This window comes from Diceros bicornis, chromosome 9 (genome assembly GCF_020826845.1).
Source record: "Diceros bicornis minor isolate mBicDic1 chromosome 9, mDicBic1.mat.cur, whole genome shotgun sequence".
Lineage (NCBI taxonomy): Eukaryota > Metazoa > Chordata > Mammalia > Perissodactyla > Rhinocerotidae > Diceros > Diceros bicornis.
Window position 1 is genome coordinate 27934872 of NC_080748.1, and position 16233 is coordinate 27951104.

Genomic DNA, 16233 nt, shown 5'->3' on the forward strand with positions numbered 1-16233 from the left:
GATTCACTCAACGGTGTATAGCCACAATTCATAAAACGTTTTTTGGGGAAAAGGTATTACCACGATTAGGCTGGAAGAAACAAAATGCACCTCCTCATCCTCCAAGGAGAGGAGGGAACCGTCTGTGGGGCAGGGAGGGTACAAGGAAGCGCTCCACCATTCCTGCACTCCTCCCTGGAAGGAAGACAGACTATCCCATTGGTCAAGGGGAGAAGGGCTTGGCTCCAACCTCTTCCTGTCTTTTGATTTTAATAGCTTTATTGGTACAATAAACTGTGCATGTTTAAAGTGTACAATTTGATGAGTTTTGACCTAAGTACACATCCGAGAAACCATCACTGCAGTCAAGATGACGAGCAATCCATCACCTCCAAAAGTTTCCTCTTGCCCCTCTGCTTCCCGTCTTTCCAGGGACCTGTCTGCCCTCCAAGCCTGTGTGTTCCGCTCTGCTCGGTCTTCCCAGTCATAAGGACCTGGATCAGGGCGCAGGCTTGCCCTCAAGGAGGTAGATCTGGAAAGCCTTCTCTCTCTCGTCTTATTATGTAATATTTGAAACATTAAAAAAAGAGAATATATGTAATACAGACGGGAATTTTAAAGCCTAATAATAAAATGAACACTCAAGAACCTACTACCCAACCCCAAAACCAGAACATTTTCACTTCCTGTGTGCTCCCCAATCTGATTCCGTCCCTCTTTCACCCCTATTCAGAGGTAACCGCTATCCTGAATTCTGTATTTATCATTCCATTACTTCTTCTTCTGTCTTTTTTTTTTAGATATTGCAGTGATTTCTTTTTTCTTTTATTGTGGTAACATTGGTTTATAACATTGTAAAAATTTCAGGTGTACATCATTATACTTCTATTTCCACATAGAGTACATCATGTTCACCACCCAAATACTAATTACAATCCTTCACCAGACACACATGCCTAATCATTCCTTTCACCCTCCTCCCTCCCCTCTTCCTCTCTGGTAACCAACAATCCAATCTCTGTCTCTATGTGATTTTTTTCTTGTTGTTTTTATCTTCTACTTATGAGTGAGATCACATGGTATTTGACCTTCTCCCTCTGACTTATTTCCCTTAGCATAATACACTCAGTGTCCATCCATGTTGTCATAAATGGCTGGATTTCATTGTTTCTTATGGCTGAGTAGTATTCCATTGTGTATATACACAATATACCACATCTTCTTTATCCATTTGTCCCTTGATGGGCACTTAGGTTGCTTCCAAGTCTTGGCTATTGTGAATAACGCTGCAATGAACACAGGGGTGCATGTATCTTTATGCATTGGTGTTTTCAAGTTCTTTCGATAAATACACAGCAGTGGAATAGCTGGATCATATGGTAGTTCTATCCCTAATTTTTTGAGGGAATCTCCATACTGTTTTCCATAGTGGCTGCACCCGTTTGCACTCCCACCAGCAGCATATGAGAGTTCCCTTCTCTCCACATCCTCTCCAACATTTGTTATTTCCTGTTTGTTAATTATAGCCATTCTGATGGGCGTGAGGTGATATCTCATTGTAGTTTTGATTTGCATTTCCCTGATAGTTAATGATGTTGAACATCTTTTCATGTTCTGTTGGCCATCTGTATATCTTCTTTGGAGAAACATCTGTTCAGGTCTTTTTCCCATTTTTTAATTGGCTTGTTAGTTTTTTTGTTGTTGAGATGTATGAGTTCTTTATATATTTTGGAGATTAAGCCCTTATCAGATATATGGTTTGCAAATAACTTCTCCCAGTTAGCAGGTTGTCTTTTTGTTTTATTGATGGTTTCCTTTGCTGTGCAGAAGCTTTTTAGTTTGATGTAGTCCCATTTGCTTATTTTTCCTATTGTTTATCTTCCCCAGTCAGACATGGTACTTGAAAATATATTGCTAAGACTGATGTCGAAGAGCGTACTTCCTATGTTTTCGTCTAGAAGTTTCATGGTTTTGGGTCTTAAATTCAAGTCTTTAATCCATTTTAAGTTAGTTTTTGTGTATAGTGTAAGATAATGGTCTACTTTCATTTTTTTGCATGTGGCTGTCCAGTTTTCCCAACACCATTTGTTGAAGAGACTTTCCTTTCTCCATTGTATGTTCTTGGCTCCTTTGTCGAAAATTAGCTGTCCATAGATGTATGGGTTTATTTCTGGGCTCTCGATTCTATTCCACTGATATGTATGTCTGTTTTTGTGCCGGTACCATGCTGTTTTGGTTACTACCGCTTTGTAGTATATTTTGATATTAGGAATTGTGATACCTCCAGCTTTATTCTTTTTTTTCAGGATTCCTTTGGCTATTCGGGGTCTTTTGTTGTTCCACATAAATTTTAGGATTCTTTATTCTAGTTCTGTGAAAAATGTTGTTGGAACTTTGATAGGGATTGCATTGAATCTACAGATTGCTTTAGGAAGTATGGACATCTTAACTATGTTAATTCTTCCAACCCAAGAGCATAGAATATCTTTCCATTTCTTTGTGTCTTCTGCAATTTCTTTCAGCAATGTTTTATAGTTTTCAGTGTACAGATCTTTCACCTCTTTGGTTAAGTTTATTCCTAGGTATTTTATTCTTTTTGCCGCAACTGTAAATGGGATGGTATTCTTAATTTCTCTTTCTGCTGCTTCCTTTTTAGTGTATAGAAATGCAACTGATTTTTGTACGTTGATTTTATATCCTGCAACTTTACCGTATTCATTTATTACTTCTAAAAGTTTTTTGGTGGATTCTTTAGGGTTTTCTATATATAAAATCAGGTCATCTGCAAATAGTGACAGTTTCACTTCTTCCTTTCCAATTTTGAACCCTTTTAATTCTTTTTCTTGCCTGAATGCTCTGGCTAGGACTTCCAATATTATGTTAAATAGGAGTGGTGAAAGTGGGCATCCTTGTCTGGTTCCTGTTCTTACAGGGATAGCTTTCAGTTTTTCACCCTTGAGGATGATATTGGCTGTGGGTTTGTCATATATGGCCTTCATTACGTTAAGGTACTTTCTTCTATATTCATTTTATTCAGAGTTTTTATCATGAATGGATACTGTATCTTGTCAAATGCTCTCTCTGCATCTATTGAGATGATCATGTGATTTTTATTCTTCATTTTTTTAATGTGGTGTATCATGTTGATTGATTTGTGGATGTTGAACCATCCCTGCATCCCCAGAATAAATTCCACTTGATCATGGTGTATGATCTTTTTAATGTGAATGGATTAACTCAGTGAGAACATCAACAAAGAAATGGAAGATTAAAAAAGAACCAATCATAAATGAAGAATACAATACTGGACAGGAAAAATTCACTAGAGGGACTTAAAAGCAGAGTAGAGGATACAGAAGAACAGATCAGCGGGCTGGATGAAAGACAGAGGAAATCACCCAAGCTGAACAGATAAAAGAAAAAAGAATTAAAAAGAAAGAAGACAGTCTAAGGGACCTCTGGCACAACATCAAGTGCACTAACATCCGTGTTATAGGTGTCCTAGAGGAGAAGAGAGAGACAAAGGGGCAGAGAATCTATTTGAAGAAATAATAGATCAAAACTTCCCTAATCTAAGGAAGAAAACAGACATCCAGCTACAGGAAGCACAGAGAACATCAAAAAGGATAAATTCAAAGAGGCCCACACCAAGCCACATCATAATTAAAATGTCCAGAATTAAAGATAAAGAGAGAATCCTAAAAGCCGCAAGAGAAAGACAACAAATTACACACAAAGGAAAACCCATAAGGCTATCAGCTGACTTCTCAGCAGAAACTTTACAGGCTAGAAGAGAGTGGCATGCTATAAAGTGCTAAAAGGAAAAAACCTACAGCCAAGATCACTCTACCCAGCACGGTTATCATTCAGAAAGGAAGGAGAGATAAAGAGTTTCCCAGACAAGCAAAAATTAAAGGAGTTTATCACCAAGAAATCAATCTTACAAGAAATGCTAAAGGGACTTATTTAAAGGGGAAAGAGAAGACCACAAATAGGAAAAATTATCTATTTCCATCATAAGAGGGTAACGGAGACAAATGCACAAAAAAGAGGTTAGATATGACATCAAAAACATAAAATGTGGGAGGAAGGGAGTAAAAGAGTAGAGCTTTCAGATAGAGGTCAAACTAAAGAGACCATCAACATAATACATATTGCTATATACGTAGGTTACTATATATGAACCTCATGGTAATCACAAACCAGAAACATATAATAAATATACAAAAAACTAAGAGAAAGGAACCCGAACATAATACTAAAGAAGGCCATCAACCACAAGGGAAGAGAGCAAGAGAAGAAGAAAGGAACAGAGAAGAACTACTAAAACACTGAGAAAAAAAGTAAAAAATGGCAGTAAGTACATACTTATCAATAGCTACTTTAAATGTCAATGGACTAAATGCTCCAATTAAAAGGCATAAGGTAGCTGATTGGATAAAAATACAAGACCCAAATATATGCTGCCTACCAGAGATACACTTCAGACCTAAAGACACTCACAAACTGAAAGTGAAGGGATGGAAAAAGATACTCCATGGAAATGGCAATTAAAAGAAAGCTGGGGTAGCAATACTCAAATCAGACAAAATAGACTTTAAAACAAAAACTGTAACAAGAGACAAAGAAGGGCACTACATAATGATCAAGGGAACAATCCACCAAGAGGATATAACACTCATAAATATCTATACACCCAACATAGGAGCACCCAAATATATAAAGCAATTATTAACAGACATAAAAGGAGAAATAGACAGTAATACAGTAATAGTAGAGACTTTAACACTCCACTTACACCAATGGACAGATCATCCAAACAGAAGGTCAATAAGGAAACATTGGCCTTAAATGACACATTGGACCAGATGGACTTAGTAGATATATACAGAACATTCCATCCAAAAACAGAAAAATACACATTCTTTTCAAATGCACATGGAACAGTCTCCAGGATTGATCACATATTAGGCCACAAAACAAGTCTCCATAAATTTAAGAAGATTGAAATAATACCAAGCATCTTTTCTGACCACAAAGGTATGAAACTAGAAATCAACTATAGGAAGAAAATCAGAAAAGCCACAAATATGTGGAGGTTAAACAAAATGCTACTGAACAACAACTGGGTCAACGGAGAAATCAAAGGAGAAATCAAAAAATACCTGGAGACAAATGAAAATGAAAATACAACATGCCAGAATTTACGGGATACATCAAAAGTGGTGCTAAGAGGGAAGTTTATAGCAATACAGGCCTATCTCAACAAACAAGAAAAATCTCAAATAAACAATCTAACAGTGCACCTAAAGGAACTGGAAAAAGAAGAACAAAGAAAGCCCAAAATCAGTAGAAGGAGGGAAATAATAAAAATCAGAGCAGAAATAAATGAAATAGAGACTAAAAAAACAATAGAAAAAATTAATGAAACCAAGAGCTGGTTCTTTGAAAAGACAAACAAAATTGACAAACCTTTAGCTAGACTCACCAAGAAAAAAAGAGAGAAGGCTCAAATAAGTAAAATCAGAAATGAAAGAGGAGAAATTACAATACCTCAGAAATACAAAGGATTATAAGAGAATACTACGAAAAGCTATATGCCAACAAGTTGGATAATCTAGAAGAAATGCTTATTCTTAGAATCATACAACCTTCAAAACTGAATCAAGAAGAAATAGAGAATTTGAATAGACCAATCACCAGTAAGGAGATCGAAACAGTAATCAAAAACCTCCCCAAAAATAAAAGTCCAGGACCAGACAGCCTCCTTGGTGAATTCCAGCAAACATTCAAAGAAGACGTAATACCTATCCTTCTCAAACTCTTCCAAAAAATTGAAGAGGAGGGGAAGCTTTCTAACTCATTCTATAAAGCTAACATTACTCTGATACCAAAACCAGACAAGGACAACACAAAAAGGAAACTACAGGCCAATATCACTGATGAATATCGATGCAAAAATCCTCAACAAAATACTAGCAAATAGCATCCATTACTCCTTAAAAATAATTTTATGACAAAACTAAACAATACACTATTTGGTTTCTTGTTGAACTTTATATAGAAATTGTATCATAATGTACTTAAGTCTTCTGAAACTTGACTTTTTCTATCAACATTATATTTCTAAGATCCACCCATGTTTATGAATGCAGATGTGGTTCATTTATTTTCACTGCTATATAATATTCCACTGTGGGAATACACCGTAATATTTTTATCTAATCTCCAGAGATAAACATTTATGTTATTTCCAGTTTTTGTTTTAAAGAACATACTGCAATGAATTATTTGTCTCTCTGTCTTTTATACAACATGCAAGAGTTTTTCTAGGGCATATACTTAGAAATCAAATTGTTGGGTCATGGAGTACATACATGTTCAGCTTTACAAAGATATTAAATTGTTTTCCAAGGAGGTTGTGTCAATTTTCAGTCCAATTGGCAATATATAAAAATTCCTAGGGGCAGCCCCATGGCATGGCGCTTAAGTGTGCACACTCCGCTGCTGGCAGCCCAGGTTCGGATCCTGGGCGCGCACCGACACACTGCTTGTCAGGCCATGCTGTGGCAGCATCCCACATAAAGTGGAGGAAGATCAGCACGGATGTTAGCTCAGGGCCAATCTTCCTCAGCAAAAAGAGGAGGACTGGCATGGATGTTAGCTCAGGGCTGATCTTCCTCACACACAAAAACATAAAATGAAAAAAATGGAAAAAATAAAAAATAAAAAAATAAAGGGGCCAGCCTGGTGATGTAGCAGTTAAGTGTGCATGCTCCGCTGCAGCAGCCCGGGATTCGCCAGTTCAAATCCTGGGTGTGCACCAATGTACCACTTGTGAAGCCATGCTGTGGCGCCATCCCATATAAAGTAGAGGAAGATGGGCATGGATGTTAGCCCAGGGCCAGTCTTCCTCAGCAAAAAGAGGAGGATCGGCATCAGATGTTAGCTTAGGGCTGATCTTCCCCCCCAAAAAAAAAAAATCTCCTAACGATCCACATCCTCACTTGGAACTGGAAACTTTAATTCTGCAACTCTAATGGGTATAAAACATTGCTTCAGTGTGGTTTTAATCTACATTTCCCTGACTTTACTAATGAGTTTGAGCATTTTTTCACGTGTTTATTAGACATTTGTGTTTCTTCTTTTGTGGAATGCCTATAACTATCTTTTACTCATTCTCTATTATTATTTTTTTTTCCTTATCAATCTGTAGGACTTCATTATATGTTCTGGAAACCAATTCATTGTCACATGTGAAAAATATATTCTTCCAATGTATAGCTGGTCTTTTCACTTTATAATGTTTTTTGGAGAAATAAAGTCCTTAATTGTAATGTATTCTAATTTTTCAATCTTTTCTTTTATGGTCAGCATTATTTGCATCCTGTGTAAGGTATCCCTTCTACCCCAGGTCATAAAGATATTGAATATTTTCTTCTAAAACTTTTTAAAAAATCACTGAATTTCTGGTTTCTGAACTTCTGAACTTGCAAGGAGCTTGGAAGTTGCCACACAGTCCTAACAACAAGTAAAAAGCTGAACAGACTGAAAAACCAACAACTTTTCTTGGATCTTCAAGAGAGGAGAGGACACAGGGCAAACCCCTGCCCCCAAGATTGGAGAGGCAGACAGTTGAATACAGGGAGTTGCAGCTCACCAGAGCAGACTCCTGAGTAGAAACTGCCCTGAGAACCAGAGCCAGGGTAGGGAAACCTGAACCATAACTGATGAATTGCTGGAGGCTCAGTGTGGACCCAGTCATGGAGGGTTCCCACAATATTGCAAGATTTACCTCCAAGAGCTTGACCATGTTTTCACAGTAAATATTGAAAAATGCCCTCATGCTCTGGTGTGCGGAGGGGAAAACGAACCATTCTGAAATATGCTAGAGCATGCTGTTCTTTTTAACAAGTCCTGTCCTCAGGGGAAACTAGTTAATGAGAATCTATTCTGGTAGGAATTTATCAGAGCCTAAATGACCTGGGGGAAGGGAAATACCCAACTCCAGCCCACTCTAGCTATCTTGTCACACTTAAGAGGGGAGAAAAAAACTGAGAAACACTTGGGAAGTTCACAGTCCAGAGGCACAAGCTCACTAAAAAACTGAGACGTAATCAAAGAACTATAGAATGCTTACCCTCCCCTAACACCTCACCACCACATTGCTAAGGCCTATTTACAGCAGTTCCTTTCACCTGATACATCATGTCTGGTTATCAAGAAAAAAATTACAAGGCATACCAAAAGGTGAAAAACACAATTTGAAGAGATAGAGCCAGCATCAGACCCAGATATGGCAGGGAAGTTGGAATTATCAGATTGGGAATTTAAAATAACTATGATTAATATGTTAAGGGCTCTAATGGATAAAGTAGACAGCATGCAAGAACAGATGGGCAATGTAAGCAGAGATGGAAATCCTAAGGAAGAAGCAAAAAGAAATGCTAGAGATAAAAAACACTGCAACAGAAATGAATACCTTTGATGGGAGTATTAGTAGACTGGACACAGCTGAGGAAAGAATCTGTGAACTAGGGGATATATCAATAGAATCCTAGAAAACTGAAAAGCAAAGAAAACAAAGACTAAAGAAAACATCACAGAATATCCGACTGTGGGACAACTACAGGAGGTGTAACATATGCATACCAGTTGCATACCAGAGGGAGGATACCAGAGGGAGAAGAAAGAGAGAAAGAAACCAAAGAAATTAATATCAGACACCAAAACGCAGATCCAGGAAGCTCAGAGAACAGCAAGTAGAATAATGGCAAAAGAACTACACCTAGGGCCCAGCCCCGTGGCGTAGCGGTTAAGTAAGTGTGCTCTGCTGCTGGCGGCCCGGGTTCGGATCCCAGGCGCGCACTGATGCACCTCTTGCCAGGCCATGCTGTGGTGGCATCCCACATAAAGTGGAGGAAGATGGGCACAGATGTTATCTCAGGCCAGTCTTCCTCAGAAAAAAGAGGAGGATTGGCATGGATGCTGGCTCAGGGCTGATCTTCCTCACAAAAAAAAAAAAAGAAAGAAAAAGAACTACACCTAGGTATATCATTTTCAAACTATAGAAAATCAAAGAAGAAGAAAAAGTCCTTTAAGAAGCCAGAGGAAAAAAACACTTCTTACTTACAGAAGAACAAAGATAAGAATTACATCTGAATTCTCAGAAACCATGCAAGCAAGAAGACAGTGGAGTGAAACTTACTGAGAGAAAAAAACCCACCAACCTAGAATTCTGTACCCTGTGAAATTATCCTTCAAAAGTGAAGGAGAAATAAAGACTTTCTCGGAAAAATAAAAATTGAGGGGATTTATTGCCAATAGTCCTGCCTTGCAAGAAATGTTAAAAGAAGTTCTTTACAGAGAAGGAAAAGAATGTAGGTCATAAACTTTGGGGGCCGGCCTGGTGGCGCAAGCGGTTAGGTGCGTGCGCTCCACTGCGGCGGCCTGGGGTTCGCCAATTCGAATCCTGGGCGCGCACTGACGCACTGCTTGGCAAGCCATGCTGTGGCGGCGTCCCATATAAAGTGGAGGAAGATGGGCACAGATGTCAGCCCAGGGCCAGTCTTCTTCAGCAAAAAAAGAAGAGGATTGGCAGATGTTAGCACAGGGCTGATCTCCTCACACACACACACAAAAATAATTAAAAAAAAAAATAGGTCTTTTACTTTGATCTACATAAAGTAACAAAGAGCATCAAAGAAGGAATAACTGAAGGTAAAATAAAAATTTTATTTTTCTTATTAATTGATCTAACAGATAACAGCTTGTTCAAATTAATAATACCAACAATGTAGTCAATTATGTATGCTTATATATATATATATTTATGGGCTTATGTATGCTTATATATAAGTGAAGTGAATGACAACAATGATACAAGGGATGGGAGGGAGGAATTGGATTATTTTGTTATTATAAGGTACTCTCACACTACCCTTGAAGTGGTATCGTGATATTATAAAATTGATTTGGATTAGCTGTAAATGTATATTGCAAACCTTTTATTTCTTACTGTAAAAAAGTAAAAAAAGAGGTGTCAGCCCCATGGCTAAGTGTGTGCGCTCCACTGCTGGCGGCCCGGGTTCGGATCCTGGGCACGCACTGATGCACTGCTTGTCAGGCCATGCTGTGGTGGCGTCCCACATAAAGAGGAGGAAGATGGGCACGGATGTTAGCTCAGGGCCAGTCTTCCTCCACAAAAAAAGAGGAGGATTGGCATGGATGTTAGTTCAGGGCTAATCTCCCTCACAAAATAAATAAATAAATAAATAAATAGATAGATAGATAAAATTTTTTGAAAAAGTATAACCAATATGCTAAGAAAGAAAAAAAAAAGGGATGAATCGGCCCCGTGGCTTAGCAGTTAAGTGCGCGCGCTCCGCTGCTGGCGGCCTGGGTTCAGATCCTGGGCGTGCACCGACGCACCGCTTCTCCGGCCATGCTGAGGCCGCGTCCCACATACAGCAACTAGAAGGATGTGCAGCTATGACACACAACTATCTACTGGGGCTTTGGGGGAAAAATAAATAAATAAATAAAATTATAAAAAAGAAAAAAAGGGGAATCATATAAAATGCTCAATTTAAACCACCAAAAGCAGAAAAAAAAGTGGAAAACAAACACAGGAACAAAGAACAAGGGCAACAAATAGAAAACAGTCATGAAAATGGTAGATATTAATCCAACTACTGCAATAATCACTTTGAACACCAATAGTCTAAATGCACCAATTAGAAGACAGAGGGCCAGCCCTGTGGCTTAGCGGTTAAGTGCGCACGCTCCGCTGCTGGCGGCCTGGGTTCAGATCCCGGGTGCACACCAACGCACTGCTTCTCTGGCCATGCTGAGGCCGTGTCCCACATACAGCAACTAGAAAGATGTGCAGCTATGACATACAACTATCTACTGGGGATTTGGGGGAAAAAATAAATAAATAAAATTATTAAAAAAAAAAACAAGACAGAGATTGTCAGAGTGGATAAAAAATGAGACTAACTATATGTTGTCTACAAAAAACCCACTTTAAATATAAAGACATAAACAGATTAAAAGTAAATGGAAGGATGGGGCCAGTCTGGTGGCATAGCAGTTAAGTGTGAGTGCTCTGCTTCGATGGCCTGGGGTTCGCAGGTTCGGATCCCGGGCACGCACCAATGCACTGCTTGTCAAGCCATGCTGTGGCGGCATCCCGTATAAAGTAGAGAAAGATCGGCACAAATGTTAGCCCAGGGCCAATCTTCCTCAGCAAAAAGAGGAGGACTGGCATCAGAAGGTAGCTCAGGGCTGATCTTCCTCACCAAAAACAAAACAAAACATAATTTAAAAAAAAATAAAAGTAAATGGAAGGAGAAAAATATACCATGGAAACACTAGTCAAAAGAAACCAGGAGTAGCTATATTAATTCCAGGGATAATTAATATCACAGATAAAAAAGGGCATTACATAATGATAAAAGGGTCAATTCTCCCAGAAGATATAATGATTTTTAACAGCTAGTCACCTAACAACAGCATCCAAGTACATGAGGCAAAAACTAATAGAATTGTAAAGAGAAATAGATGAATTCACTATTATAGTTGGAGACTTCAACATCTCTCTATCAGAAATTGATAGATCCAGCAGGTAGAAAATCAGCAAAAACATAGTTGAACTCAACAGCACCATCAATCAACTGGATATAATTGACATCTATAAACTATTCCATCCAACAAAAGCAGAATACACATTCTTCTCAACCTCACATGGAACATTCACCAAGACAGACCATATTCTTGGCCATAAAACACACCTTAATAAATTTAAAAGAACAGAAATCATACAACATCTGCTCTCAGACCACAATGTAATTCAAATAGAAATAAATAACAGAAAGATAACTGGAATATACCAACATTCACAGAGATTAAACAACACACTTCTAAATAACATGAGTCAAAGAAGAAATCTCAAGATAAATTTTTAAATATTTTGAACTAAATGAAAATGAAAACACAACTTACTAAAATTTGCAGAATGAAGTGAAAGCAATGCTTAGAGGGAAATTTATAGCATTGAATGTAAATATTAGAAAAGAAGAAAGATCTAAAATCAATAATCTAAGTTTGCACCTTTGGAAACTAGAAAAAAGAAGAGCAAGTTAAATCCAAAGTAAGCAGAAGAAAAGAAATGGTAAGAATTAGAACAGAAATCAATGAAATTGAAAACAGGAAATCAATAGGGAAAAAAAAAGCAATGAAACTAAAAGCTAGTTCTTTGTAAAGAGCAATAAAATTGATAAGCCTCTAAACAGGCTAAGAAAAAAAGAGAGAGGACACAAATTACTAATATCAGAAATGAAAGAAGGGACATCACTACAGATCCTACAGACATTAAAGGAATAATAATGAAATAGTATGAACAACTCTGTACCCCAAAATTTGATAACCTAGATGAAATGGATCAATTCCTTGAAAGACACAATTTGTAAAAAATTACAAAGAAGAAATAGACAATCTGAATAGGCCCATATCTATTAAAGAAATTGAATCAATAATTAATAACCTTCCAAAACAGAAAGGACTAGGCCCAGATGGGTTAACTGGTAGAATTCTACCAAACATTTAAAGAAGAAATTATATGATTTCTCTAGTCTCTTTCAGAGGATAGAAGCAGAAGGCATACTTTCTAACTCATTCTATGAGGCCAGCATTGCCCTAATACCAAAACCAGACAAAGACATTACAGTAAAAGAAAACTACAGACCAATATCTCTCATGAACATAGATGCAAAAATCCTAAACAAAATAGTAGCAAATCAAATCCAACAATGTATCAAAAGAATTATACACCACGACCAACTGGGATTTATCCCAGGTATGCAAGGCTGGTTCAATAATTGAAAATCAATTAATGTAATCTATCACATCAACAGGCTAAAAAAGAAAAATCAGATGATCTTATCAACAGATGCAGAAAAAGTATTTGATAAAATCCAACACCCATTCATGATAAAAACTCTCAGTAACTAGGAATAGAGGGGAACTTCCTCAGCTTGATAAAGAATATCTACAAAAAACTTACAGCTAACATCATACATAAAGGTGAGGCACTCAGAGCTTTCCCACCAAGATCAGGTACAAGGCAAGGATGCTCCCTCTCACCACTCCTTCTTAGCAATGTACTGGAAGTTCTATCTAATGCAATAAGACAAGAAAAGGAAATAAAAGGTATATAGCTTGGGAAGGAAGAAATAAAACTGTTTTTGCTCACAGATGATATCACAATTTATGTAGAAAATCCAAAAGAATCAACAAAAAAACTGCCTGGAGTACAGGAGTGATGTCAGCATCATGTCAGAGTGAGCTCTCCCCTTAGACTCTCCCTTCTGAGATGCAACAAAAAGAACATTCACATACCAACAGAGGATATTCACACAACACAGAAGACGTCTGAGAGACCCACGCAGCCATACATCAAAAGATGGAGGTGATGGACCCCCCAGAGGAATTGGAAAGAGGTAAGAACTCCTCTCCCTTCGGAACAGCAACAACTCCGGGACTGCGTGGCTCTCGGGGGGGGGGGCAGCCCTCTATGGGAAAACCGTCACTCTCCAAGTTCCCTCACAGTCCATGGGAAACTCCCACATGGAGGTGACTGAACTGCAGCAGAGGTGTCTTCATCAAGCTACCACCACAGGAGAGCAGATGGTGAGGGAAGAGCAAGAAGCTCCGGGTATCAGGCAAGCAAAAGAAAGTGCCCCTGCCCAATCCAGCACTCCAGCACAGCCGGTCATCCAGAGTGCCCACAGATTGAGGTGGGCTCAGAATACACTGCTATTGACAACCACCCAGTGGCAGCAGGTGGAAGCTGTGACCAGATATTATCGCTATGTGGAGACACAAATCTACACTGTCAAACAACATGAAAAAATATAGTAAATCTCCAGACCAGAAGGAAAATGACAAGCACCCAGAAATCAATCATGAAGAGACAGAAATTTATAATCTAAATGGCAGAGAATTCAGACTACCTATCATAAAAAAGGTCAATGAGTTACAAGTAAATATAGATAGACAGTACAATGAAATCAGGAACTTCTTCACAAAAGAGATTGAAACTATAAAGACAAGCAAATCAGAAATGTTGGAGATGAAAAACACAATGGAGGAGATAAAGAAAAATCTGGAATCTTTAAAGAACAGAATTGACAATATGGAGGATAGAATTAGCAATCTAGAGGACAGGAATGCAGAAATGTTCCAGATGGAGGAGGAGAGAGAACTAAGACTAAAAAGAAATGAAGAAATTCTCCAACAAATATCCGACTCAATTAGCAAATGCAACATAAGGATTATAGGTATTCCAGAGGGAGAATAGAGGGAAAAAGAAGCAGAGAGCTTGTTCAAAGAAATAATAGCTGAGAACTTCCCAAACCTGGGGAAGGAGCTGGAAATACAAGTGAATGAAGCCAATAGATCTCCTAACTATATCAACATAAAAAGACCCTCAACAAGGTATACAGTAGTAAAGCTGGCAAAAGTCAATCACAGAGAAAAAATATTAAGGGCAGCAAGACAGAAGAAAATAATGTACAAAAGAATTCCTATCAGGATCTCAGCGGGTTTCTCAGCAGAAACATTACAGGCTAGGAGAGAGTGGAATGATGTGTTCAAAATTCTGAAAGACAAAAACTTTCAGCCAAGGATACTCTATCCAGCACAAATATCCTTCACATATGATGGAGAAATAAAAACTTTCCCAGATAAACAAAAGCTAAGGGAGTTCATCGCCACAAGACACCCACTACAAGACATGCTCAAGAAGGCCCTCATGCCTGAAAAAAAAAACAAAAAAGAGAAAGGGGACACAAAACCTTGAGCAAGGAGAAAAACAGGTAGACAAAATCAGAAAAATTGCAGCTCTCTATCAGAACAGATTAGCAAACAATTATATCATCAAAGAAAAAAGGAAGGAAAACATCAGAAATAAATATAACCTCGTCAGTTTAACCACAAACTCACGACACAAGATGGAATAAGTTGTGACAATAATAACTTAGAAGGGGAAGAGGAGAGGGATGGAATAGACTTAGTCTAAGGATATAAGAGGCTATCACAAAATGGACTATCTCATCTACAAGATTTTTTATACAAACCTCATGGTAACCACTAAACAAATAATCAGAACAGAGACACATATGATAAATAAAGAGAAAACTAAGACAACCATCATAGAGAACTACCAAACTGAATTGGTAGTCTGAAACACCTGGGACGAGAAATAAAGGAAATGCAGAAGAACTGGAAAATGAGTGATAAAATAGCAGCATTAAACCATCATATATCAATAATCACTCTAAATGTAAATGGATTGAATTCTCCAATCAAAAGACACAGAGTGGCAGGATGGATTAAAAAACAAGACCCAACAATATGCTGCCTCCAGGAAACACATCTCAGCTCTAAAGACAAACACAGGCTCAGAGTGAAGGGATAGAAGACAATACTCCAAGCTAATGGCAAACAAAATAAAGCAGGTGTTGCCATACTTATATGAGACAAAGTAGACTTCAAGATAAAACAGGTAATGGAGACAAAGAGGGGCAATATATAACGATAAAAGGGACACTCCACCAAGAAGACATATCGCTTATAAATATATATGCTTCCAACACAGGAGCACCAAAGTACATAAAGCAACTATTAACAACCTAAAAGGAGATATTACCAACAACACAATAACAGTAGGGGACTTCTCCTGCTATTATTGTGGACCTTAACACCCCACTTACATCAATGGATAGACCATCCAGACAGAAAGTCAATAAGGAAATAGGGGACTTATATGGAAAACTAGACCAGATGGACTTAATAGATATATGTAGAGCACTCCATCCAAACACAACAAAATACACATTCTTCTCAAGCGCGCATGGAACATTCTCAAGGGTAGACCACATGTTGGGAAACAAGGCAGGCTTCTATAAATTTAAGAAGACTGAAATCATAACAAGCATCTTTACTGACCACAATGCTATGAAACTAGAAATCAACTACAAGAAAAAAACTGGGAAAGTGACAAAGATGTGAAGACTAAACAACATGCTACTGAACAACAAATGGATCATTGAAGAAATTACAGGAGAAATCAAAAAACACCTGGAGACAAATGAAAATGAAAATACACCACACAATCTCATATGGGATGCAGCAAAAGCGGTCTTGAGAGGGAAATTCATAGCAATACAGGCCCACCTTAACAAATAAGAA

The 16233-nt window shown here is 38.0% G+C and overlaps 1 protein-coding gene across 3 annotated transcripts in view; it reads right to left on the reverse strand.

Annotated features, from left to right (window-relative positions):
• CDADC1 (cytidine and dCMP deaminase domain containing 1) overlaps window positions 1–16233 on the reverse strand; it is an 83009-nt gene that overhangs the window by 20751 nt on the left and 46025 nt on the right. The gene's annotated exons all lie outside the window — the stretch shown is intronic.